Here is a 25,840-nt window from a genome sequence, read left to right as displayed (position 1 = left end):
TTATAGATTGCAAATGGATATACCTGAACCATATGGGTCTTTTACTTGCTGTTTAAAATGCCAGTTGGATTGGAAACATCGGTATTGGTAACTTTACTGTATAATCAGTTTTTCTGTCACTATTGATACAGTCACTGGTTTTTTAGTGTTGTTGTTCCGTAGTTTTGGATAGTGACATAAAACTAGGCCCATTAGAAACAGAATTCACATCTGGGAAGACACGAACAGAATAATTTTTCGCAGATAATTGACTAATGGTTGAATTGTACTGAGGAAGGGAAGAGAGCTCTTGCTAAATACGGGTATTTGAATTCAAAACGAGGATTCAAATTCATTATTCGATTGTTTTGAACGAAACTGGAATACAAGGTCCCCCCCCCCGTGGGAAAACTTCAATCATTGGTAAAAAGAGGTACATAAATGTGTATCTTTGTGCTTAATAACGAAGAAGGTTTCAGAAGAATTATGAATATTTGTTCGATCTTTTGCATGCTGTGTATTGAACACGTGACAGTGTTAAACATATAAATAAAAGGTTAATGAAATAATTACACTCGTGTATGTTAGACATTCCCTTAAGTACACACGTGTGTCTGCAGTCCTTGTAACACATGTTCCGCGTTACTACACTTCGCTGAGTTTTTAAACTTTGAAAGCTCTTTGACACCAGCGGCTTTATGCACTGGCGAAACTGACGAGGGTGGAGACAGTTTACATTGCTAAAAACATCTGTGGTAGAATAGTAATAAAATGACATTCAGTTACTACGAAAAGAAGTAAGATTAATTACAACCATTAAAATCACATCATGTATAGTAAACAATGATGTATTTTATTTGTCTTGATTTTGTTGAAAAGTAATTCTTCATGTGGTGGACCCGGCGTGGCCAAACAGTGAGTGTGACCTGAATGTGAATCCGCTCCAGCAAAATTCAAAGGCGTTCCGCACTCTGGAGTCGTGTGTATGAGTGCGCTGGAAGAGAAACTGTCAAATCATAATATTCGGTTACACAAAAGTATTCGGAGGGTTATAGGTGTCTACTGCTGATTGTGTTCGTTCTGATTATGTCAGTTAAAATTGAGAGAAGCCTTTGTGCGGATAATATATATATATGTATTAGCTTTGTGCAAGAATTTTAAACAGTTTTCACGCAGTCGTAATCCTCTGATTTAATGTTGTCGATTTGAAGAAGATTCGTAACGTTTCTCGAGTTTTGAGTTGTGGTAATTGTTTAGTAGCATGTGGTACTACATGATTAGAATTTTAATGTTATTCTCTGTTTAATGTTTTGAAAGTTAAACATAGGGACGTTTGAGTGTAACAGAGGCTCATGTTCGAATTTCACACACATTCTGTAACCCTAAGTGTTGGTTTATTCAATTAAATAGGTTTAAATTTATACAACTTGACACAACACATGAAAACAAGGGTCTTCAGCTATTTAAAAAGCTCTTCATTCATTGACACCAGACAGGATAGTGTGTGTTTGTGTGGACAGGTGTAACTTTATAAAGCTCTTCATTTATTGACACCAGACAGGATAGTGTGTGTTTGTGTGGACAGGTGTAACTTTATACAGCTCTTCATTCATTGACACCAGACAGGATAGTGTGTGTTTGTGTGGACAGGTGTAACTTTATAAAGCTCTTCCTTTATTGACACCAGACAGGATAGTGTGTCTTTGTATAGACAGGTGTAACTTTATAAAGCTCTTCATTCATTGACACCAGACAGGATAGTGTGTGTTTGTGTGGACAGGTGTAACTTTATAAAGCTCTTCCTTTATTGACACCAGACAGGATAGTGTGTGTTTGTGTGGACAGGTGTAACTTTATAAAGCTCTTCATTCATTGACACTAGACAGGATAGTGTGTGTTTGTGTGGACAGGTGTAACTTTATAAAGCTCTTCATTTATTGACACCAGACAGGATAGTGTGTGTTTGTGTGGACAAGTGTAACTTTATAAAGCTCTTCATTCATTGACACCAAACAGGATAGTGTGTGTTTGTGTGGACAGGTGTAACTTTATAAAGCTCTTCATTTATTGACACCAGACAGAATAGTGTGTGTTTGTGTGGACAGGTGTAACTTTATAAAGCTCTTCCTTCATTGACACCAGACAGGATAGTGTGTGTTTGTGTGGACAGGTGTAACTTTATAAAGCTCTTCCTTCATTGACACCAGACAGGATAGTGTGTGTTTGTGTGGACAGGTGTAACTTTATAAAGCTCTTCCTTCATTGACACCAGACAGGATAGTGTGTGTTTGTGTGGACAGGTGTAACTTTATAAAGCTCTTCCTTCATTGACACCAGACAGGATAGTGTGTGTTTGTGTGGACAGGTGTAACTTTATAAAGCTCTTCATTTATTGACACCAGACAGGATAGTGTGTCTTTGTATAGACAGGTGTAACTTTATAAAGCTCTTCATTCATTGACACCAGACAGGATAGTGTGTGTTTGTGTGGACAGGTGTAACTTTATAAAGCTCTTCCTTTATTGACACCAGACAGGATAGTGTGTGTTTGTGTGGACAGGTGTAACTTTATAAAGCTCTTCCTTTATTGACACCAGACAGGATAGTGTGTGTTTGTGTGGACAGGTGTAACTTTATAAAGCTCTTCCTTTATTGACACCAGACAGGATAGTGTGTGTTTGTGTGGACAGGTGTAACTTTATAAAGCTCTTCATTCATTGACACCAGACAGGATAGTGTGTGTTTGTGTGGACAGGTGTAACTTTATAAAGCTCTTCCTTCATTGACACCAGACAGGATAGTGTGTGTTTGTGTGGACAGGTGTAACTTTATAAAGCTCTTCCTTCATTGACACCAGACAGGATAGTGTGTGTTTGTGTGGACAGGTGTAACTTTATAAAGCTCTTCCTTTATTGACACCAGACAGGATAGTGTGTGTTTGTGTGGACAGGTGTAACTTTATAAAGCTCTTCATTTATTGACACCAGACAGGATAGTGTGTGTTTGTGTGGACAAGTGTAACTTTATAAAGCTCTTCATTCATTGACACCAAACAGGATAGTGTGTGTTTGTGTGGACAGGTGTAACTTTATAAAGCTCTTCATTTATTGACACCAGACAGAATAGTGTGTGTTTGTGTGGACAGGTGTAACTTTATAAAGCTCTTCCTTCATTGACACCAGACAGGATAGTGTGTCTTTGTATAGACAGGTGTAACTTTATAAAGCTCTTCATTCATTGACACCAGACAGGATAGTGTGTGTTTGTGTGGACAGGTGTAACTTTATAAAGCTCTTCCTTTATTGACACCAGACAGGATAGTGTGTGTTTGTGTGGACAGGTGTAACTTTATAAAGCTCTTCATTCATTGACACCAGACAGGATAGTGTGTGTTTGTGTGGACAGGTGTAACTTTATAAAGCTCTTCATTCATTGACACCAGACAGGATAGTGTGTGTTTGTGTGGACAGGTGTAACTTTATAAAGCTCTTCATTCATTGACACCAGACAGGATAGTGTGTGTTTGTGTGGACAGGTGTAACTTTATAAAGCTCTTCATTTATTGACACCAGACAGGATAGTGTGTGTTTGTAGAGACAGGTGTAACTTTATAAAGCTCTTCATTTATTGACACCAGACAGGATAGTGTGTGTTTGTGTGGACAGGTGTAACTTTATACAGCTCTTCATTCATTGACACCAAACAGGATAGTGTGTGTTTGTGTGGACAGGTGTAACTTTATAAAGCTCTTCATTTATTGACACCAGACAGGATAGTGTGTGTTTGTGTGGACAGGTGTAACTTTATAAAGCTCTTCATTTATTGACACCAGACAGAATAGTGTGTGTTTGTGTGGACAGGTGTAACTTTATAAAGCTCTTCATTTATTGACACCAGACAGGATAGTGTGTGTTTGTGTGGACAGGTGTAACTTTATAAAGCTCTTCCTTTATTGACACCAGACAGGATAGTGTGTGTTTGTGTGGACAGGTGTAACTTTATAAAGCTCTTCATTCATTGACACCAGACAGGATAGTGTGTGTTTGTGTGGACAGGTGTAACTTTATAAAGCTCTTCCCTTCATTGACACCAGACAGGATAGTGTGTGTTTGTGTGGACAGGTGTAACTTTATAAAGCTCTTCCTTCATTGACACCAGACAGGATAGTGTGTGTTTGTGTGGACAGGTGTAACTTTATAAAGCTCTTCCTTCATTGACACCAGACAGGATAGTGTGTGTTTGTGTGGACAGGTGTAACTTTATAAAGCTCTTCATTCATTGACACCAGACAGGATAGTGTGTGTTTGTGTGGACAGGTGTAACTTTATAAAGCTCTTCATTTATTGACACCAGACAGGATAGTGTGTGTTTGTGTGGACAGGTGTAACTTTATATAGCTCTTCATTTATTGACACCAGACAGGATAGTGTGTGTTTGTGTGGACATGTGTAACTTTATACAGCTCTTCATTCATTGACACCAGACAGGATAGTGTGTGTTTGTGTGGACAGGTGTAACTTTATAAAGCTCTTCATTTATTGACACCAGACAGGATAGTGTGTGTTTGTGTGGACAGGTGTAACTTTATATAGCTCTTCATTTATTGACACCAGACAGGATAGTGTGTGTTTGTGTGGACATGTGTAACTTTATACAGCTCTTCATTCATTGACACCAGACAGGATAGTGTGTGTTTGTGTGGACAGGTGTAACTTTATAAAGCTCTTCATTTATTGACACCAGACAGGATAGTGTGTGTTTGTGTGGACAGGTGTAACTTTATATAGCTCTTCATTTATTGACACCAGACAGGATAGTGTGTGTTTGTGTGGACATGTGTAACTTTATACAGCTCTTCATTCATTGACACCAGACAGGATAGTGTGTGTTTGTGTGGACAGGTGTAACTTTATACAGCTCTTCATTCATTGACACCAGACAGGATAGTGTGTGTTTGTGTGGACAGGTGTAACTTTATACAGCTCTTCATTCATTGACACCAGACAGGATAGTGTGTGTTTGTGTGGACAGGTGTAACTTTATAAAGCTCTTCATTTATTGACACCAGACAGGATAGTGTGTGTTTGTGTGGACAAGTGTAACTTTATAAAGCTCTTCATTTATTGACACCAGACAGGATAGTGTGTGTTTGTGTGGACAAGTGTAACTTTATAAAGCTCTTCATTCATTGACACCAGACAGAATAGTGTGTGTTTGTGTGGACAGGTGTAACTTTATAAAGCTCTTCATGTATTGACACCAGACAGGATAGTGTGTGTTTGTGTGGACAGGTGTAACTTTATAAAGCTCTTCATGTATTGACACCAGACAGGATAGTGTGTGTTTGTGTGGACAGGTGTAACTTTATAAAGCTCTTCATTTATTGACACCAGACAGGATAGTGTGTGTTTGTGTGGACATGTGTAACTTTATACAGCTCTTCATTCATTGACACCAAACAGGATAGTGTGTGTTTGTGTGGACAGGTGTAACTTTATAAAGCTCTTCATTTATTGACACCAGACAGGATAGTGTGTGTTTGTGTGGACAGGTGTAACTTTATAAAGCTCTTCATTTATTGACACCAGACAGGATAGTGTGTGTTTTGTGTGGACAGGTGTAACTTTATATAGCTCTTCATTTATTGACACCAGACAGGATAGTGTGTGTTTGTGTGGACAGGTGTAACTTTATAAAGCTCTTCCTTTATTGACACCAGACAGGATAGTGTGTGTTTGTGTGGACAGGTGTAACTTTATACAGCTCTTCATTCATTGACACCAAACAGGATAGTGTGTGTTTGTGTGGACAGGTGTAACTTTATACAGCTCTTCATTCATTGACACCAAACAGGATAGTGTGTGTTTGTGTGGACAGGTGTAACTTTATAAAGCTCTTCATTTATTGACACCAGACAGGATAGTGTGTGTTTGTGTGGACATGTGTAACTTTATAAAGCTCTTCCTTTATTGACACCAGACAGGATAGTGTGTGTTTGTGTGGACAGGTGTAACTTTATAAAGCTCTTCATTTATTGACACCAGACAGGATAGTGTGTGTTTGTAGAGACAGGTGTAACTTTATAAAGCTCTTCATTTATTGACACCAAACAGGATAGTGTGTGTTTGTGTGGACAGGTGTAACTTTATAAAGCTCTTCATTTATTGACACCAGACAGGATAGTGTGTGTTTGTGTGGACAGGTGTAACTTTATACAGCTCTTCATTCATTGACACCAAACAGGATAGTGTGTGTTTGTGTGGACAGGTGTAACTTTATACAGCTCTTCATTCATTGACACCAAACAGGATAGTGTGTGTTTGTGTGGACAGGTGTAACTTTATACAGCTCTTCATTCATTGACACCAAACAGGATAGTGTGTGTTTGTAGAGACAGGTGTAACTTTATAAAGCTCTTCATTTATTGACACCAGACAGGATAGTGTGTGTTTGTAGAGACAGGTGTAACTTTATAAAGCTCTTCATTTATTGACACCAGACAGGATAGTGTGTGTTTGTATAGACAGGTGTAACTTTATAAAGCTCTTCATTTATTGACACCAGACAGAATAGTGTGTGTTTGTGTGGACAGGTGTAACTTTATAAAGCTCTTCATTCATTGACACCAGACAGGATAGTGTGTGTTTGTGTGGACAGGTGTAACTTTATAAAGCTCTTCATTTATTGACACCAGACAGGATAGTGTGTGTTTGTGTGGACAGGTGTAACTTTATAAAGCTCTTCCTTTATTGACACCAGACAGGATAGTGTGTGTTTGTGTGGACAGGTGTAACTTTATACAGCTCTTCATTCATTGACACCAAACAGGATAGTGTGTGTTTGTGTGGACAGGTGTAACTTTATACAGCTCTTCATTCATTGACACCAAACAGGATAGTGTGTGTTTGTGTGGACAGGTGTAACTTTATACAGCTCTTCATTCATTGACACCAAACAGGATAGTGTGTGTTTGTGTGGACAGGTGTAACTTTATAAAGCTCTTCATTTATTGACACCAGACAGGATAGTGTGTGTTTGTGTGGACATGTGTAACTTTATAAAGCTCTTCCTTTATTGACACCAGACAGGATAGTGTGTGTTTGTGTGGACAGGTGTAACTTTATAAAGCTCTTCATTTATTGACACCAGACAGGATAGTGTGTGTTTGTAGAGACAGGTGTAACTTTATAAAGCTCTTCATTTATTGACACCAAACAGGATAGTGTGTGTTTGTGTGGACAGGTGTAACTTTATAAAGCTCTTCATTTATTGACACCAGACAGGATAGTGTGTGTTTGTGTGGACAGGTGTAACTTTATACAGCTCTTCATTCATTGACACCAAACAGGATAGTGTGTGTTTGTGTGGACAGGTGTAACTTTATACAGCTCTTCATTCATTGACACCAAACAGGATAGTGTGTGTTTGTGTGGACAGGTGTAACTTTATACAGCTCTTCATTCATTGACACCAAACAGGATAGTGTGTGTTTGTAGAGACAGGTGTAACTTTATAAAGCTCTTCATTTATTGACACCAGACAGGATAGTGTGTGTTTGTAGAGACAGGTGTAACTTTATAAAGCTCTTCATTTATTGACACCAGACAGGATAGTGTGTGTTTGTATAGACAGGTGTAACTTTATAAAGCTCTTCATTTATTGACACCAGACAGAATAGTGTGTGTTTGTGTGGACAGGTGTAACTTTATAAAGCTCTTCATTCATTGACACCAGACAGGATAGTGTGTGTTTGTGTGGACAGGTGTAACTTTATAAAGCTCTTCATTTATTGACACCAGACAGAATAGTGTGTGTTTGTGTGGACAGGTGTAACTTTATAAAGCTCTTCATTTATTGACACCAGACAGGATAGTGTGTGTTTGTGTGGACAAGTGTAACTTTATAAAGCTCTTCATTTATTGACACCAGACAGGATAGTGTGTGTTTGTGTGGACAGGTGTAACTTTATAAAGCTCTTCCTTTATTGACACCAGACAGGATAGTGTGTGTTTGTGTGGACAGGTGTAACTTTATAAAGCTCTTCATTTATTGACACCAGACAGGATAGTGTGTGTTTGTAGAGACAGGTGTAACTTTATAAAGCTCTTCATTTATTGACACCAGACAGGATAGTGTGTGTTTGTAGAGACAGGTGTAACTTTATAAAGCTCTTCATTCATTGACACCAGACAGGATAGTGTGTGTTTGTGTGGACAGGTGTAACTTTATAAAGCTCTTCATTTATTGACACCAGACAGGATAGTGTGTGTTTGTGTGGACAGGTGTAACTTTATATAGCTCTTCATTTATTGACACCAGACAGGATAGTGTGTGTTTGTGTGGACATGTGTAACTTTATACAGCTCTTCATTCATTGACACCAGACAGGATAGTGTGTGTTTGTGTGGACAGGTGTAACTTTATACAGCTCTTCATTCATTGACACCAGACAGGATAGTGTGTGTTTGTGTGGACAGGTGTAACTTTATAAAGCTCTTCATTTATTGACACCAGACAGGATAGTGTGTGTTTGTGTGGACAAGTGTAACTTTATAAAGCTCTTCATTTATTGACACCAGACAGGATAGTGTGTGTTTGTGTGGACAAGTGTAACTTTATAAAGCTCTTCATTCATTGACACCAGACAGAATAGTGTGTGTTTGTGTGGACAGGTGTAACTTTATAAAGCTCTTCATGTATTGACACCAGACAGGATAGTGTGTGTTTGTGTGGACAGGTGTAACTTTATAAAGCTCTTCATGTTTTGACACCAGACAGGATAGTGTGTGTTTGTGTGGACAGGTGTAACTTTATAAAGCTCTTCATTTATTGACACCAGACAGGATAGTGTGTGTTTGTGTGGACAGGTGTAACTTTATACAGCTCTTCATTCATTGACACCAAACAGGATAGTGTGTGTTTGTGTGGACAGGTGTAACTTTATAAAGCTCTTCATTTATTGACACCAGACAGGATAGTGTGTGTTTGTGTGGACAGGTGTAACTTTATAAAGCTCTTCATTTATTGACACCAGACAGGATAGTGTGTGTTTGTGTGGACAGGTGTAACTTTATAAAGCTCTTCATTTATTGACACCAGAGAGGATAGTGTGTGTTTGTGTGGACAGGTGTAACTTTATACAGCTCTTCATTCATTGACACCAAACAGGATAGTGTGTGTTTGTGTGGACAGGTGTAACTTTATACAGCTCTTCATTCATTGACACCAAACAGGATAGTGTGTGTTTGTGTGGACAGGTGTAACTTTATAAAGCTCTTCATTTATTGACACCAGACAGGATAGTGTGTGTTTGTGTGGACAGGTGTAACTTTATATAGCTCTTCATTTATTGACACCAGACAGGATAGTGTGTGTTTGTGTGGACAGGTGTAACTTTATAAAGCTCTTCCTTTATTGACACCAGACAGGATAGTGTGTGTTTGTGTGGACAGGTGTAACTTTATACAGCTCTTCATTCATTGACACCAAACAGGATAGTGTGTGTTTGTGTGGACAGGTGTAACTTTATACAGCTCTTCATTCATTGACACCAAACAGGATAGTGTGTGTTTGTGTGGACAGGTGTAACTTTATAAAGCTCTTCATTCATTGACACCAGACAGGATAGTGTGTGTTTGTGTGGACATGTGTAACTTTATAAAGCTCTTCCTTTATTGACACCAGACAGGATAGTGTGTGTTTGTGTGGACATGTGTAACTTTATAAAGCTCTTCCTTTATTGACACCAGACAGGATAGTGTGTGTTTGTGTGGACAGGTGTAACTTTATAAAGCTCTTCATTTATTGACACCAGACAGGATAGTGTGTGTTTGTAGAGACAGGTGTAACTTTATAAAGCTCTTCATTTATTGACACCAAACAGGATAGTGTGTGTTTGTGTGGACAGGTGTAACTTTATAAAGCTCTTCATTTATTGACACCAGACAGGATAGTGTGTGTTTGTGTGGACAGGTGTAACTTTATACAGCTCTTCATTCATTGACACCAAACAGGATAGTGTGTGTTTGTGTGGACAGGTGTAACTTTATACAGCTCTTCATTCATTGACACCAAACAGGATAGTGTGTGTTTGTGTGGACAGGTGTAACTTTATACAGCTCTTCATTCATTGACACCAAACAGGATAGTGTGTGTTTGTAGAGACAGGTGTAACTTTATAAAGCTCTTCATTTATTGACACCAGACAGGATAGTGTGTGTTTGTAGAGACAGGTGTAACTTTATAAAGCTCTTCATTTATTGACACCAGACAGGATAGTGTGTGTTTGTATAGACAGGTGTAACTTTATAAAGCTCTTCATTTATTGACACCAGACAGAATAGTGTGTGTTTGTGTGGACAGGTGTAACTTTATAAAGCTCTTCATTCATTGACACCAGACAGGATAGTGTGTGTTTGTGTGGACAGGTGTAACTTTATAAAGCTCTTCATTTATTGACACCAGACAGAATAGTGTGTGTTTGTGTGGACAGGTGTAACTTTATAAAGCTCTTCATTTATTGACACCAGACAGGATAGTGTGTGTTTGTGTGGACAAGTGTAACTTTATAAAGCTCTTCATTTATTGACACCAGACAGGATAGTGTGTGTTTGTGTGGACAGGTGTAACTTTATAAAGCTCTTCCTTTATTGACACCAGACAGGATAGTGTGTGTTTGTGTGGACAGGTGTAACTTTATAAAGCTCTTCATTTATTGACACCAGACAGGATAGTGTGTGTTTGTAGAGACAGGTGTAACTTTATAAAGCTCTTCATTTATTGACACCAGACAGGATAGTGTGTGTTTGTAGAGACAGGTGTAACTTTATAAAGCTCTTCATTTATTGACACCAGACAGGATAGTGTGTGTTTGTATAGACAGGTGTAACTTTATAAAGCTCTTCATTCATTGACACCAGACAGGATAGTGTGTGTTTGTGTAGACAGGTGTAACTTTATAAAGCTCTTCATTTATTGACACCAGACAGAATAGTGTGTGTTTGTGTGGACAGGTGTAACTTTATAAAGCTCTTCATTTATTGACACCAGACAGGATAGTGTGTGTTTGTGTGGACAAGTGTAACTTTATAAAGCTCTTCATTTATTGACACCAGACAGGATAGTGTGTGTTTGTGTGGACAGGTGTAACTTTATAAAGCTCTTCATTCATTGACACCAGACAGGATAGTGTGTGTTTGTGTGGACAGGTGTAACTTTATAAAGCTCTTCATTTATTGACACCAGACAGGATAGTGTGTGTTTGTAGAGACAGGTGTAACTTTATAAAGCTCTTCATGTATTGACACCAGACAGGATAGTGTGTGTTTGTGTGGACAGGTGTAACTTTATAAAGCTCTTCATTTATTGACACCAGACAGGATAGTGTGTGTTTGTGTGGACAGGTGTAACTTTATAAAGCTCTTCATTTATTGACCACCAGACCTGGTGGCTGCTGTTGGACAGATGTAGCAGGATCAGTGAACCAGTACATGTTGTTATTGTGAAATCCAAAGCTTAGAAACAAAAATACGGGTGGCATGAAAATAAAATCAGTTTCAAGTGATTAGTACGTTCACTACGACTTTTATCTGGTATGTTTGTTTAATCAGTGTTATTAGTAAGACACGATTATAGACTATTTCTTAGCAAGTACGTCATTCTAAACCTTAACGTTCACTGTGCTACTGCTCTATATCAATTTACGCTATGTGTTTGTGCATTTGTTTGCCCGCTAACTCCTCCCACAATTTTGGAACCAGCAGGATCAAACTGGGTAGGCTGACTCGGGGTGGTTCAGGGGCTGTTCTTAGCTGTATGAAATATCCCCCAAAGCGCCATATACGATTCTGGAAGTAAGTTTGCAGAGTCAGTGAGAACGAATAGGTCATAGGAATTTTTATCCCTTATTCTCTTGGAATCCCAGTTCTCTGTGCTTAAAACTTTTCTTACCCTAACGCAGAAGTTAATCGGACCAGACGTGTGGAGGTCTTTTTCAAGTACCTCGAGGAGTGTCGTTTTCAGAGAAGTTATAAAGTAGTCAGGAGTAATGAAGGAGCAGGAGAACTCTGACATTTATCACTGTTAATGAGAAACTATATGATTGTAAACAATAACTCTCGAATAATTGAATAAACGAAACGAACGTTAGAGAACGTCTTATTTCTATTCTGTTTGTTGTGCACAAGAAGCTTACATTTTGTTTATTGAACACTTATTTAAATTACAACTGTTGAACTATCAAAAAACTGATACTCTGCGGAGTTCGCAATCGTTTTGTTTTCTCGGTTATGCAGGTAATACTTTAGTCAACGTTACGTGATTAAACAACTTAAAACTTTCAAACTTGAACATGCTCAATATAACAATTGTATGTAGCTTTTCCTCTTTTATAATACAGTCTGTATTGTTGGTAAGAAGCTGACTACAGACGATGTTCTTCCAAACAGTACGTTTGATTATTAGTGTTGGGCAGGTGGTTAGGGTACTCGACTCGGAATCTGAAGGTCTCAGGTTCGAATCCCACTTCCACCAAACATCTTTCCCCTTTCAATGGTAGGAGCATTATAACGTGACAGTCAATCCCACTATTCGTTGATAAAAGAGCAGACCCAGAGTTGGTGGTGATGACTAGCTGTTAAATTAGGAACGACTAGCGTAGGTAGTCGGTCTGTTTTGTTTGTTTGTTTTGAATTAAGCACAAAGCTACACAATGGGCTATCTGTGCTCTGCCCACCACGGGTATCAAAACCCGGATTTTAGTGTGTAAGTCCGCAGACATGCCGCTGGGTCACTGGGGGGGACGCGCAGGTAGTCCTCGCTTATCTTTGAGCGAAATTCTTAAACACCAAGTAATTTAGTATTCGCACACCACAACTTACTGCTATCGGTATTGTTGACATGAAACTGACCACAGACGATGTTCCAATGAAAACACACCTTCAGACTGTTAACATATTTCTCGGTTGCTTCATATTAATAACACAGAGGGAACTTGTGTGGAACTGTTCTATTTCGTGTAGTAATGAACGCGTGTTTTTGAAGTATTCTTAATTATAATGTTATGCTACTATAAAAAGAGCAACAACCACTTCCAAATTATCTTCCACCTGCACAGAAACATGGAAGGAACTGAAAACGTACCAGTCTTGGACGTTATGATTTGTTTTTATTATAGCTGTCACACCATCCTGACGTTACAGGCCGTTTTCTTTTAGGTTCTAGGAAATGCACAGAGCTTCGACTAACATCAGTTAATTGTCTTTACCACCAATCCCACGTATACTATACGCTTGACTGAAGTGCAGGTGTATCTGTTTTAGTCAGTATACCATTTTACCAAAAGAACAAACAATCAAGTACATGTTATTACAGTTATTTTCCTTTTATTATTTCGTGTTCGTTTCTTGTTGTATATAGTAAATATTGTGTATATTTCCTTAAGTAGCGATAACACAATACAGGATATTCAGCTGTGCAAAGTTTGACCCGGTCATTTGCCTTCTATTGGCCTCTTGAATACAAGTAAACCTCTGAATGGAAATGTCTAGATATTTACTAAAACTTGGGTGTTCGATTATTTAAATGTTCTACAATAAGATGCGTATTTTTTATTGTATTGATAGTTTGGTCTTTCAGTCTTGACTCCATATTAGGGAGTCGTACCGTTTTCAGAAGCGAGTTATAAGATTCATGTTTCAGAGGTATGCGTCAGAAGCAAGTCTTTTGTGAAGTCTTTACAATATATCTTCTGAGACGCGTGTTAATAGAAGGTTTACAGTGCATATTTTTTTGAGACCACAATCCCGCAGTCGCTGAATGATAAATATACCTATTACAATACATAACAGTTGTAATGCCTCATCTTTCAGGTATTGAACTTGAATACTGCCTGTTTTTTAAAAGCTGGGTGTAATTAGGGTATCCTAGTTTCGTGCCTTGCTTTGTTACACTATGTTGTATCGTTCTGCTCGGTAACATTTGAGTGACTTAATGTTTTTGGTGTTTCTAGTATCTTAACTCCCCTAGCTTCTGAGAAGTTACTGAGTGAATTTATTATTCTAAGCTTTCAAAAGTGAAAGTTCTTATCAAATGAATGAAATTACATACATCCAAGTCTGTAGGCATAATCTACAGGTACCTTGGAGACGGCTCTTTCAGTTCAGTATTACTGTGAGTTCATTTCGTGAAGTGACTCAACGTATGTACGATACTTTTAACTTTGAAGTCCAGATGATTTAAAAGCACTTCGTTTCAGAAAGCAGACACGCGCGGTGTTATCTTCGTGCGTATCTCTCGTTGGTTGTTCAAGTAGATCTTTGGTTTAGCTTTATTATAAAGTGCTTGACGTTGTCTGTAAAAACAAAGGCGAAAGCATCTGAAGCCGTTTAATAAAATTGACGTGTTTCATTGTAACAGTGCACTTGAGTAATTACGTCTGTGGATGAGCAGATCAGTTTTTGATACCAAAAGCAAGAATTTCGAGGTATACTGCGTAGGTAGCGCTGTACCCTAATGGTTTATATATAACATCGTGTACTTGTAAGAAAAACAAATGTCACATTCCACGCCCACTTTTTTTTGCAAATGATAAAAATCGTCACGTGGATTCACTCGATTTTCTTCTTTTCAGAAGCTGTTGAAATTTGACATACAAGTTTCCCTCTTACCCGTGGTTAAAGGTAGTAAAGTAGTGTGGTTTCAGTTTTGTTTTTGTTTTTTTCACTCACAACGATCAACATATGTATATTGTGGAATGTTAGTGAATTGTGTCATTTTAATTTAAGTTTCATACTAATTCAGGCTTGGCATGACCAGGTGGATTAAGGCGTTCGACTCGTAATCTGAGGGTTGCGCGTTCGAATCCCCGTCGCACTAAATATGCTCGCCCTTTCAGCCGTGGGGGCGTTGTAATGTGACGATCAATCCCACTATTCGTTGGTAAAAGAGTAGTCCAAGAGTTTGCGGTGGGTGGTGGTGACTAGCTGCCTTCCCTCTAGTCTTACACTGCTAAATTAGGGACGGCTAGCGCAGATAGCCCTCGTGTAGTTTTGCGCGAAATTCAACCATAACCTATTTCAAGATAACTCTTTAAATGTAAGTAAACATTTTTTTATATCGCCGAACGTCTGCATTTATCGTTCCCCGAAGGTTGGAGTTCGTTTGACATTGGTGAACCTTAAAAAGTTGGAAAAGTTAGTGTCCTGTATACGTGTGACAACTGGCTGTCGTGTTCCACAAATGTTTGACATTTGCAATGAAACATAACAGTTCTTGAGTTGTATCAGTCTTTGTAATTTCAAGTACTCCGAAAATCCTTTATGGTGCATGTCTAGGAAACGCTGTGACCCAGATAAGTGTTGTGTGTGGTATCCATGTTAAAGACACTTATTGATTGGAACTTCGCCATTCATTGAATGAGGGGTAAGGCGTTTAGTGGGTAACGACTTCTCTGTTCAACCTTGCATGGTACTTAAAAGCACAAAATTTTAAGTTGAATGTTCTGGTATTTAAAAAACAAAACGTGCTGGGACACAGAACATCACTGGTGTATGTGTGTGGACTTTCGTATTTTGTACTTTCCACAAACTCGTCTGGTAAATTAATCACTTCAACATGTCTTAAGGCTCGTGATTTAATACCGACACCATTATTATTGTAATAATTAAAGTCACGGTAGTATTTGTTTGAAATTCCAGTAACTTATAAGGTTTGAAGAACAGTGAATAGCTTGCGCATTTCTGTGTCTTTGGGGTCTACATTCCAAACTACATAAAATTTGTAACAAGTTTCCCAAACTTTTATCGCTGTGAGACACATCTTTAATTACTAAAACCTCGTGCGCAAACCACTAATTTTAATGTTCACCGATTCTACTTTCACTTCTCATTCCAACGGATGTTATAGTAATTATTTATTATGTTGTAAACGGATATAAAATAATGAAACTTTTTACGAAACACTGGCTTAATGAGTGGAATAATTCTGTAAATTCGTTAAAATATGTTTTTTTTTTCTGTGTGTGCGACGTGTGCGTAATGAAAACAATTTTTGTTGTTGCATAGTTGGGAACTGATCAGTTTCAACTCGTAGTACCACGTCATTTTCAGAAACCGAAATATATTCGTACTTTCATGTAAATTTGTAAAATTAGACTTAATTAGATCCCACGTGCAGTACAGCGAATTGATATAATTTTATTTTTAATTGAAGGTTAAATTTTATTGTATTTAAGCCGGCTGTATAATGCACAGAAAGGGGGCGACACATTGGTGTATTTATAAAGGTTTATTAATGTTGATTTTATATTGGAAATTTCTTAATAACATATCAGGTTTTATCTGACTAATCAAACCAGATTGTGATATGCGCTTCGATTTCTAAAGTGACTAAGAGCTTGAAAGAAGAAAACAAAAGAAACTGAAATGGATCGGATCAGTTTTTAAAATTCATTATTCGTATCTTTGAGAGGTTTATTCATTTTTGTTTCCTACTGGTGTATTTCAGGCTTACTGAACGTTATTATTTACGTGTTTTGTTTTTCATTTTATTAGTTGTTAATTAACTTACGAATTTTTCTGTAATCACTATCTTATAAAGTTTCGAAATAAAATATGTTAAATAATTACTGATGATAGAGATTTGAAGAAGTTAATTGAACGAACGTTTTCGAGTAAAAAAAAACAACTGCGAACTCGTAAAATTAGCGACATCCTACCGCTACTAACCGCTTTGCGCAGTTCATTTGATAAGAGTAATATTCGCGCATCTTTGGAATGCGGTATATTATCTATTGTGACGTGTGGTGCAGGATAATCCTATTTTGAATACAACAATACAATCTCTGCATTTCCAGCTTCTAACGTATTTTAAAACGCAACAGACGAAACGTTTGTTGCAGTATAGCAGTAGGACGAACGTTTAATCATGTGATTGGCCAGAAGGAAATAATAGCATCGCGTGATTGGTTAGTGTAATCGTGATGTTCTTCGAACGCTAGCAGTCACCTCAGACGAAGAGTATGATCCACAGTAGATCGTAGAAGTTCACGTTTCGCCAGGTGGAGAGGTGTGTTTGCGCACTATTTCCAAAAGAAACTAAGAAAAAAAAACATCTTTTGGCGAGACAAAACAATCTGTCTGTCTGTCTGGCGAAAATGTCTCGTCTGCTCGGACATTACTCTTACCGTGTAGTCTAGGGCTTTGAATTACGGATATTTCCCCGAAGTGCTAAGTCACATCTCGTATTTATTTGGATTTATTGGCAAAAAAAAAAAAAACAACATTATTTACGTGGTTGTATGATTAATTTTTCTTCTTGTGACAAACAACATTTCTAATAACTAAACTAATTAGTCTTAACAGTTAATAATTTCACTGAAGTTTACTTAAAATATACACGTGATATGTTGTTTATAACATTTTTTTTTTTTTACTTATGTTTAATAATTTTGCTTTTATTCAAAGCCTGGTAACATAATAAATAAGTCACACAATTTTTTAGTATATTCCCTAATTGATAAGTAAAGTATCTAAAGTACCGTTATGAAATAATCGAGGTACAATACAGCTTGTTGTTCGACATATAATCAACCCAGGTTTAAAGTAAATAATCTTATTCGTTTGTTCTGTACATTTTCATCACCATTGGGAAACAGAATTTGTTTGGATTATTCATGTTTAGTACAGAATAAAAACTTCTAGAATGTTAGTTTATTGTTAATCGTTTTGTATAACGTGATTAGGTGATAAATCTGTATGGAAAAGAATGATTGGATGATAACTGTACGTGGAAAATAATTTACTTTTTTGTTTTATGTCCTTCAAAATGCAGTTGGATTGAATAAATGTTTGGTTTGTGTGTATGCGAGCATTGCATACAAACACGTACACACTTTTATGTTTGAATTTAACTTTATGTGTCGTACAAACCTTGTACACTTAAATGTTACTAGTTTTTTATTTTTTTCTTAGAAATTATTCAACCAAATAATTACAGAAATCACTTTTTTTCCTTTTTACAATAAACGTAGGTAGTTTTCAGAACCAGGTGAATTGAAAGAACAAGCAGTGCGTTTGTTGTAGAGAGGAAAAATTATAATGTTTAGACATAAAACTGTGGTATCACATGACTGGTTTTGATGTTCCTAAAATATTTAGGAGCTTGTCAGAAAAGGTTGTTTTATCGTTTAATGTTATCTGAAGCAATACCCTGGGATATATTTTTACTAAATATCAGTATACCTTAACAAAACTACACTATTATGTATGATTAGTTAGGTTTGACCATGACATATTTCTGGAAGTTTCCCTGTAGAAATCCATTAGAGAGCCAGGTAGTTGTCCTCACATTGGATCTGAGAATCTGTAGTTTCTGCTTCGTTGTTAGAAAAGTATTTTCTGCACTTTGGAGGCCATTGACTGTTGGTGGTAGTTGCTGTTGATTAACTATATCAGCTCAAAATTATAGATGGCTTGTGCAGGCAGCTCTTATCTCCCTGTGTATTAATAGCTGAGATCGAAACAAACATTCAGTGGTGAATAACTAATATAAATATTGAAAGTTAATTTGGAGTAACAAAATACAAACTGTCAAGTTGTTTAATATACAGACTGAAATAAAACTGTCAACTAATAACTGTAATAAAATTAATGATCCTTATTGAGGGAGGTTTTAAGTAGATTTGTTATGTTATTGTAACACAGTCTCATAGAAAACTACAACTTAGCTAAAACTACAACCAAATTATCCACAGAACCATATACTAAAATATAATAAAGTATCCACACAATATAATAAACACTAATAAAATATCCACAGTACCATACACTAAAATATAACAAAATATCCACAGTACCATACACTAAAATATAGCACAATATTCACAGTACCATGCACTAACATAATAAACTATCAACAGTACCATATACAAAAATATATAAAAATATCCACAATACCATATACTAATAAATAATAAAATATCCATAATACCATACACTGAAAGACAATAAAATATCCACAATACCATACACTGAAAGACAATAAAATATCCACAATACCATACACTAAAAGACAATAAAATATCCACAATACCATATAGATATATATAATTAAGTATCCCTAGTACCATACACTAAAATATAGCAAAATATCCACAGTACCATACACTAAAATATAACAAAATATCCACAGTACCACATACTACAATATAACAAAATATCTACAGAACCACATGCTAATATGTGACAAAATAACCACGGTACCATGCACTAACATATAATAAAATATCAACACTACCATGCACTAACATAATAAAATATCCACAGTATCATACACTAAAATATGAAAAATATCCACAGTACTATATTAGTAAAATATAAGAAAATATCCACAGATCCATACACTAAATATAACAAATTATCCACAGTACCACACACTAAAATATAACAATATATCCACAGTACCATACACTAACATGTAATAAAAAATCAACACTACCATATACTAAAATATAACAAAATACCCACAGTACCATTTACTAAAATATGACAAAATATCTACAGCACCATGCACTAACATATCATAAAATATCAACAGTACCATATACTAAAATATAACAAAATACCCACAGTACCATTTACTAAAATATGACAAAATATCTACAGCACCATGCACAAACATATCATAAAATATCAACAGTACCATATACTAAAATATTATAAAATATTCACAGAACCACACACTAAAATATAACAAAATATCCATAGTACCATACACTAACATATAATAAATAGATACTCGGGTCTTAAGTATTTAAATAATATTTATCAAATCTTTCATGCTATAACCAATCATTATGCATTTTTCAAAAATGTTGCAATTGTTAAAAAATATAAATCTTTGTGTCAGGTGTTTTCTGATGGACATCTCCACAGTGGCACAGTTTGCGGACATGTACGGCTAGAATCTGGGTTTCAACACCCATGATTGGCAGAGCACAGACACCCCAATGTGTAGCTCTGTGCTTAACTTCAACCAAACAAAACTTGGGTCCATTATATTTACGAAATCCCCCCCCTACAGTTTCACAGTGGTATGTTTATGAATTTACAATGCTAGAAACTGGGTTTGTATACCAGTGGTGGGGAGAGCACAGGTAGTTCATTGTGTAACTCTATACTTAATTCCAAAGTCAGTCAGTTTTCTTACAGTTTGCAAAACATAAGAGACAGAATTGTAAGCTCTGCTGCTTCAAGTTGAATAGTGTTTATTGTCTTCAATGGCAACGTGTTATAGGATTCTAATGAACAAAGTTCTTAGGGTTTAGTAGATGCTTGCCTGTTTTCACTATAGGTTTAAACTCTGAAAGTGAATTAGCTCACACTAATAGAAAATGTAGAATAGCACACAAGTCCTGAATCTTTGATTGTTAATTTAACAAAGCTGTAAACGTTGTACAAAATAGTTCACCTTCTGTTCATTGCAAAATGAATATTCAACTGATAAAGAATCGGAGATTGAGTAAAGTGGAAATGTTTTGAGTGTAAAAAAATATAATTGGATAATCATGCATGATTGTACTTGGATGGTGTTACAAAGAGTATGTCTACAAAACTTTGAGACATACTTGTATAACCTTGACCATGAGACTAACGATTTAAGCCAGTTTCCTGGGTGTAAGGGTGTTTCATGCTTGCCTTAAACTTGCACCATGTTATGTACATTGAGAAAATAACTAGACACATGACATGCATAGTTTAGTTAAGGTGCACTGTCATGACACCTGGCATATTACTGTACATTAAGTTTGTACAGTTAGAAGTTTGACAGCACTTCCTAGATAGTTATTAATTTCATGAATAGAAAGTGTTTCATTATGTGTTAAATCTGATGATTTTATGTACCTTCCTTGTTTCTTCTAGCATGTTATTACCACAGAATCAGGATCTGCACTTTATCTGAGTTTATAGTAGGTGCTGTTAAATAAAAGCAGTTTTCTTCTAAGCTTTCAGTTAAAAATTAGGGTTAGTCAATATAGATGTCACTCAGGTAGTTTTAAGTAAGTATATAAGAAAGACAAAAAGTAATTTGGTGCTCTTTATGCAGATAAGAAATTTATTTTCACTTGCTCCTGGGGTAAGACTTGAAACTAAATGTCCTCTGGGTGAAAGGTTTACACCTGAAATTATTAAATTATTTGTGTATCTGATGAACCATTCGAGTTAACAAAAAAGTAGGTAATATGCATGTTCTGTCTCGATTTGTGAAAGGAAATATGTTTTGTTTTCAGCTCTTATTTAAGAGTTTACCTCTGGGAATAATTTCATTGGAATAACTGAAAGACAGAGTTAAGTGGTAATTAGGCCAGAAAGGTTGAAGTACACTTAACAAACTATTAAGTTATTGACAAAGTGTGTGACAATTGTTTTTTTGCTGTTGAATGACTGTTTATCTCTTCCCCCTCCTACAGGGCAGCTTATGCCACCCCCAGAAGAAGAACTGGCCACAAAAGTGTTACAGATACAGTCCAAACGGTTTTACTTGGATGTTAAACAGAACAGAAGAGGAAGGTTCATCAAAGTTGCTGAGGTATTTTGTCGTTTATCAGTTTACTACTGATGTAAAACGGATGCAGGTCCAAGCCAACCAAGCTTCTGTTTCATAACACAAAACGACTGGTTTTGAACTCCCATACTTGTATGCCATTGCTGTAAATTTAGTAGATAAATTCATTGCAGTTTTGTATGAAATTAAAAAAAAAAAGTTTCATACTAGGATGCCAGTTCCACTGAAGTTAAATTTTCATCATTTAAAAGTGATGTCACAGGATAGAACCAGTATAAAATTATAATTTCTAGTTTTCGTACACTACCGGGTTTGATATATCACCTACTAAACATTCAGTATTACAGTCCTGGTGGACAGATTATACTGTGTTTCAAGTATTGCTCACAGAATACTAATAAAGATTTGTGACTGCTGTAACATGCAGGCACGTGATATACAAAGACCACGTTCTGACACTTTGTTGACAATGTCTTTATTTCCAAGTTTTTGACATGCAACATTAGGCCTAGAAAAAGAGCTGAAAATATTCCACAAACACACTAATGATGTTAGGTCCTTTGGTATTCCTTTTCTTCAGTGTTTTTTTGATGCTTTTAAAATAAAGAAGTTGCAGGATTCAGAAAGCAGCAGTGTTGTCACTGCTTTTATTGTAAATGTAAGTTCTCCAACTAAAGACTAGTATGAACTTTAAATTCTTCTTGAAAGTGAGGAGTGAAATAAAGGATCTGTTGGACCTTGGCCAGTCACTGGTGAATCACTGTTCCTGCTGGACCTTGGTCAGGCGCTGGTGAATCACTGTTGCTGTTGGACCTTGGTCAGTCACTGGTGAATCACTGTTGCTGTTGGACCTTGGTCAGTCACTGGTGAATCGCTGTTGCTCTTGGACCTTGGTCAGTCACTGGTGAATCGCTGTTGCTGTTGGACCTTGGACAGTCACTAGAGGATCACTGTTGCAGCATATAACAACTTTAAAACATTTCATAAGACTGTTATGAAGCATTAGAAATGTTTTCTCCAGGAGTGTTCTTAAACACTGTGCATTTTTCCTTTTGTACAACCTTCCAAGTCTTGGATGTATGCAAGAATTTTCTCTCTCTCTTGTTAAATAAACATCTTTTAAAGACATCACACACACACATACACCAAGAAGAGTCATTTATTTGGTGGAAAAAAAATAATTATGAACTTGGCATGTGTAAAAAGTAGAAAAGCTATTGAACTGTGGGGTTGTTGTTTTTTATATGAACATATCTTTTAATTGAATAATGTATGCCACACTGAGTAGTAATAGCATTAATTTGAAACTTGAATGCTCTAAAAGGGGACATGGGGCACCATTTTGAGACTGTTGACATTTTCATAAAATACAATGGTACATGCACTGTGAGTGACAATAGGTTTAGTTTTCATTTAATATTGGTTTCATGTATTTTGTTACTGACTTCAGTTGAGCTTTTATCTTGGTAGCAAAGCAGTCAAATTGGAATTGCTGCTATATTGATCCATTCATCCAGTTGTTTATTTAATTGATTTGTATATTTCAGTAAAGTTAGTTTGGCAAACTCTGGACATCTTGTTAAACCATCTAGAGAAAGAGAGGGTAAACCCTAATTCATACAGATAGAGAGGTCTTAATAATAAAATATTAAATTTGAATGTGTTTCAGAATTTTCACCTAACATTTTCCATGCATACTTAGTAATGAATAAAATATACACTTGTTTTAAAAAATTCTTTGTTAATTTAGATTCAATTGCTGTAATCTCTCCTTTTGGTCTCAAAATGTTAATCATTACCAGAACTTGATGTTGGAGCTTAGTCAGTTTATTCTGGAACTAATATAACCCAAGAATGACCAAATGAAAGAAAACATTCCTTCTCTTATTAAAGATTGGCTGAAAGAAGAAGTGAATGTTAACAATTCTGGAAATTCAATATTGATATCAAAATAAAACTGTTCTCATCATCAGTTTTTTTTTGTATGTAAGTTGTCTTGAGAAATAACATGTGCCTTACAGACACAGTGGTAGCTAATTTTAGGTGTGGTGTATATTATACAATTAAATGTTTATATATGTGTTCTTAAAGTTTCATTATTTCGAATATGGTTTTGATTTATTGTGCAAAATTTACACATTTTAAAACATTTGTTATTAAAAGTTTGTTGAATCACGCTATACGTAGAGAAATAGTTCTATATGTTCAGTTTTAATTTCCTCTTTGTGGATATGAGGATTATTAGTTAGTGAAATGAATCATGTATTTTTGTGTTGTAATTTTTTGGCAAAGCTACAGTCACATTGAATGTTTGGAAGTTTTTGTTATTGAAACAGTGTAATGAAATTGTACGTTTAAAATTATGCAGGTTGGTCCTGCAGGTAGAAAAAGTCGTCTGTTATTAGCAATGTCCACAGCTCTAGAATTGCGAGATCATTTGACATCTTTTAGTGAAATATACGCTTCACTGGGTAAGTAGGGTCATTATAATATACTCTTATGCATTCTTTCTTAGTGTGAAATTGGACAAAAGCCAGACTGTGTTTGTTTTTAAAAGTCTACAAATTCTTGGAAACTAAATCGTATTAGATTGATTTCATTCTAACTTCTTGGGAATCAGGTTTTAGTTTTGTTTTTAAACTGATTTTGTTAGAATTGAAACATTCACCTTGGTAAGATGAAAAGGAACAAAGTTTTTCTCTTTTAATATTTTAAGTTCAAAGAAACTCATACTTATTTTTTCACTGTTCGTAAGAGCATTACGTAACGGGTATATTGTGACGACAGAACGTAATAGTATGAGTTAGTATTGGAAGAGCAATATATCTCTTAAAATCTATTTCATGAATTTCAATTAGCAATAAACATGTAATATTATGAGATTCAGGTTAATTGTTGCAGGGACATTAAAGAAGGCCTTCTCTGGACCACTGTCTGTATTTATGAATTAATTCATTTATGAACATATTTAGATGTGTATAATTTTTGAGGTACTGATCTATTCAGTCTTGTTTAGACGTTATAAAAAAAAATCTTTTTAGTAGTCTAAACAAATGATAACTTGCGTGAATCAACCTTTCACTGTAATTAGAAATTATGCCATCATTTTTGTGTGTAGAAGACAAGTACGTATCGGGTATTTGTTTCTCACTCCAGCTTACTTGTATCAAGAAGGTTGTAGGTCCGTTCTAGAGTTTTGTAGTACATCTTTAACGGAAGTGTCTAACAGCACTCTCATACAACAACCATATTCTTGGTGATGAGAAACCCACTTGAAGTAAAATGCATCTCAGAATGGCTGGTATGGGTATTAACACTTTTTTACTGGAAAATCAGAGAAAAACATTTCAATCTTCCTAGGTCATCTTCAGGTTAACAAAGAGAGAGTTTACAACTGACTGTTGCTGGACACATGTCTTAAGGACGAGAGTATAAACAGGTACGGGATTGTAGGGCCTGTTTATACTTTCATTTTTACAATGTGCCTGGCAGTGGTCAGTTGTAAACCCTCTGTTTATTAACTTGATCGTGACCTAGGGAGGTCAAAATGTTGTTCTCTACTTTATTAGTAAAAGTGTTGATACCAATACCAGCTTTTCTGAGATATATTTTTTACAGCAAGCTATATATTTCGTGGACTGTTCAAAACGTCTTATAGCAGCAACTTTGGTCAGGAATGATATGGTGCTTGGTGACCTTGACTTGCAGTCTTAGATTTGTGGGTTTGAACCTCATCACTAAATGTGCTTACTCTTTTAGCTATGGGAGCATTACAGTGTGATGATCAATCCCACTGTTTGTCTTTAGAAAGAGCCCAATAGTTGGTGTTGTCTTGCTGACTTCCCTGTAGTCTGTTACTTATAAACTAGGGAGTAACTGAGGATAACCATTGTGTAGCTTTGTGTGAAATTTAAAACAAACCAAGCAACAGTAACCCAAGTTTTAAATTAAACTTTGAACTTTGTTAATAAATACATAAAACATATGATGCATAGGTACTGAATACAGGTGTACAGTGATATATTTTAGTAGTGTTCATTACTTTGTAAACAACAAAATACTTCTGAGTAAAGTATTGCTACAAGTGTGTTGTTAACATAATGACTTTACACCTAATACAGCTATTTATCATGCATTCTGAGGATCTTTACCTCTGTAGAGTTTATAAAGAACCATTAGTTCCTATTTAAACTTTGACCTTTTATTATATTGGTAACAGACCTCATCAACTCACATTAGGTAACTCAACTCACACTGTCAGCTCTTCCAAATTTCTTCATTTAAGCCAGGTCAACAACTG

The 25,840-nt window shown here is 36.1% G+C and overlaps 1 protein-coding gene and 1 pseudogene across 2 annotated transcripts in view; both read left to right on the top strand.

Annotated features, from left to right (window-relative positions):
- Window positions 1-25,840, top strand: part of LOC143248615 (pyrokinin-1 receptor-like) — a 425,075-nt gene that overhangs the window by 263,853 nt on the left and 135,382 nt on the right. The gene's annotated exons all lie outside the window — the stretch shown is intronic.
- LOC143248616 (transcriptional regulator protein Pur-beta-like) overlaps window positions 1-25,840 on the top strand; it is a 50,516-nt pseudogene that overhangs the window by 13,965 nt on the left and 10,711 nt on the right. Inside the window, exons 2-3 of the transcript XR_013027093.1 lie at window positions 21,446-21,564; window positions 23,909-24,011. The product of XR_013027093.1 is annotated as a transcriptional regulator protein Pur-beta-like (transcript). The remainder of the gene's footprint in view (window positions 1-21,445; window positions 21,565-23,908; window positions 24,012-25,840) is intronic.

The sequence above is a fragment of the Tachypleus tridentatus genome, chromosome 4, assembly GCF_004210375.1.
Source record: "Tachypleus tridentatus isolate NWPU-2018 chromosome 4, ASM421037v1, whole genome shotgun sequence".
Taxonomy (NCBI): domain Eukaryota; kingdom Metazoa; phylum Arthropoda; class Merostomata; order Xiphosura; family Limulidae; genus Tachypleus; species Tachypleus tridentatus.
This window is presented reverse-complemented; position numbering and strand designations above follow the sequence as displayed.